Source organism: Benincasa hispida, chromosome 8 (genome assembly GCF_009727055.1).
Source record: "Benincasa hispida cultivar B227 chromosome 8, ASM972705v1, whole genome shotgun sequence".
NCBI lineage: Eukaryota > Viridiplantae > Streptophyta > Magnoliopsida > Cucurbitales > Cucurbitaceae > Benincasa > Benincasa hispida.
Window position 1 is genome coordinate 46,134,936 of NC_052356.1, and position 3,311 is coordinate 46,138,246.

General features: G+C 34.2%; 1 long non-coding RNA gene across 1 annotated transcript; it reads left to right on the forward strand.

Moving 5' to 3' along the window:
* The first annotated feature begins 532 nt into the window (after positions 1-532).
* On the forward strand, positions 533-3,040 carry LOC120083640. The gene is made up of 4 exons (XR_005483484.1): positions 533-1,968; positions 2,094-2,286; positions 2,429-2,514; positions 2,995-3,040. It is a non-coding gene; the product is annotated as an uncharacterized LOC120083640 (long non-coding RNA).
* Positions 3,041-3,311: the final 271 nt, after the last annotated feature.

Consider the following 3,311-nt stretch of genomic DNA (forward strand, 5'->3'; position numbering starts at 1 on the left):
GAAATTAATGTTAAGATATCGAAATTAGTGTGCATAGTAGTTATTATTATGAATATTATAATAGTAAATAGATGTTCATTATTTAGTATTCCAAAGTCATGTGTCACTATTCATATTGTTCATGTGTCTTGGAATTATTCATGTAAGTCCATATCTTACTTGTCACTTTACCTATAAATAGTGGTATTTGGTGGATCTTAAAATCACACATACGTCGGTGAGAATTTCACTCCCACTAATTTTCATATTATCTAATTTTATAATTTTAGTTATCTATTTTATATTATATTTTCTCTATATCCGTGTTCCGTTGTACTCCTCAAATTCACATAAGTTATACAATTTATTTTTTTTACAAATGAATTGTATTTTTATTATGAAGATCAATGACATGTTTATACTAAATATAGGTAAATTATTGTATTTTGAAGAGTCTTTCCACTTTGAAATTTATATAATAATAGTAATAATAGAAATAAAATTTTCTTCTTCTTTTCAAGCATAATAGAGTAGAAATTTGGCGTAATCTATCGATGAATAAATTATCAAGGCCCATTTATTTTTCAAAATTAAGTCCTAAATTTTTTTAAATTAAGTCCTCCTAAATCTTATTTTTATTTTAAAAATTTAGCTAATAATTCAACTCTTATATTTAAGAAAAATACAAATTGTTGTAAGAAATTGATATGAAAAAAACTTAATTTTTAAAACAAAGAATAAATAAACGAAATAGTTGTCAAACGGGATCGGAGTTCGTAATATCAACCTTAAAGTTAGAGGTTGGAACCTATAGAGGTAGATCTATGAAGGAGTGTCACACCCTCTCCCAGATTACCTTCCCAATCTTAGGAGGAGATGCGACGACAGTAGAGGCCAACCTTTTTATGACATCCACTGTCCTCCTCAATCTTAGACACTCACACCCTTGCATCCTGGTAATAGCAATGAAAATGCAATCAACTAGATATTCCTTAGCAACTTACACAACAATCTTACAAAAAACACAATTCATATTATATCTACATGTCAAAATCGTTAATATTACAAAGCCCCCTTCTCAAGTTTATCCTTATCCCTAATATGAACATATTAATTTACAAGCTTATCCACCCAACTATTTAAATTCTGGATTCCTTTATAATATTGGATCTTTGAGTAGCAGACTGACAGATCATGTAAACCCTTGAACTTGTTTTACTAGTTAATTAAGTTTAAGTCTTCTTGGTTATTAAGATGTGTATAAGGTCGGTGAAAAAAAATAGTTAAGTATGTATAGTGAATAATGTGTCTGAAATATAAGAGAAGGAAAAGTTTCTAAGCGTGACTATATGCGTTCAGGTTGTAACACGGTTGATGCGTAGAGAGTTGAAGAAGTCTATTAATGTAAGCCAGAAAAGGGCAAGAAAATATGTTAAGTATGGAACGTTGGGTTCTTAGGTGAAGTAGGAACAAGTTAACACCTAAAGATAGGAGAGACATGGAATTGGTAGACGCCATGTGACTAGAGGACCAAGGAGGGGGCGTTGTGGCTAAGTATAACAAGTGGTATGTAGGGTTTATACGACCAACTTTGTATACCATTGTTCAGGGCTAAGCCGACGAAGGATGCGGTAGACAATCATGCATTGAAGAGAGAAGTTCCGAATGCTCGCAAGGCCATGCAATCAATCTTAAGATGAGGAATTTAGCTTAATTAATGAGTAAGTGAGCCAGATGGCAGCCTTGCAAATGTCAATAAAGGGATAAGCTTGCCAGGTGGCAATTAATTAAGCAAACTCTTCAGGTAAACCCAAGTATAAATATGCTTAACCAAGAAGGAGACTGTTTTACCAAAATTTTTCTAACACCTAAATGAGGGAGTGTTGTTGCCATCTAAAGATTTTGAAAGTTGAAGAACTCTCGATCCACAAAAAGAAAATTTGAGGTATTTCCATTCGATTCTGGAGAAAATAATGCTCAAATTCTAAGGTAAGCAAAAGTTAAGATGTTTATGAGCATTTTATCTGAAAAGAGTTTAGTTAAACAAATGCTGGAATTAAAACTATGAAACCTGAAAGTTTGAATTTAGAATGGTGTTATGGGTGGATAAGCAGGCAACTACATACGAAGAACACGCAAGCAGCTGACTCAGTGATATTATGCCTTAACACGTACAACATAGCCAGTTCATAACAAAGGCGTTTGAAGTACGTCGCATGTAAGCATTCATCACATAGATTGGGAAGTGTTTCAGCGTTTACCCAAATACCTTGAGAAAAGACTCCCAATTGTCAGCCAAGTTACAAGGTAAGATGGCTAAAGATAGTAAATACGGTAAGAATGGTTTTGATGCGTCGAACTCAGTTATGATGTGATGACTATTAGTATGCAGTAAAGATAAGCTCAAAAGGGAGCTAAGTATACTGACCAAAGGACCTTTTCTTTTCAGGGCAGACACAAATAGGAGAGGCGTACAACTCCTTGGATAAGTAGCTAAATACAGAGAGTGACAAGTTTTAATACATTTTTTCTAATGTAAGTTTTATGAATGATTCCCAACGCATAGGCATTTCATATGAAGTTATTATATCATGATTTTCTCCAACACATACCTTAAGACGAATGTTGATCACATGATCCATTTTTTTAAATGATGAAGTTATTTAAGAGTTTAGCATGTGTTTTTCAGTAAGCCTATGCCATGTTTATTGCATGATTAAATTAATCAATCATATTCCATGTTTTACAAGGCACTATGCGTTGATATGAAACCATGAGGTATGATTATTTCAAATATGCATATTCTGTCTATGTTCTTAAATGTTTAAATATTTTTGCCTTGTACAAACCTGATAACGGGCAGAAATGCACGTTATCATAGTGCTAAGTTTTTAAACAATGTTGGCTTGCGTTGATAAAATATGTTAAATTGTGTCCAAAAAGCATTAAGTTTATTATATTGCGGTCGCATGCGTTCATCGCATAGGAACAGTTGATTTTTGTGTTTTTACGCAGAATATGCGTTGACGCAAGGGGGAAATTGCGATCATAGGAAATCATTGGTCGAGCACAGCATTACTGCAAGGCTTTGCGGTGATCGTGTTCGCAATATTCGCCCCAGAAGGATTGCCGCAACTTGGTCAGCGCATCTGGGTGAAAGGCTAATTAATCGCGATAGGACAGAAAGTTGATGACAGTCGAATCCGAATTAAGTTGACAGCCGCTAACGATACAAGGACATTCAGCTTTTCGGTGACAAATATTCGGCGCATCAGTCAAGGGAATTAAAGTCGTCCCATCTGTGCAATCATGAGAGAGAAGTCGCCGTTCAC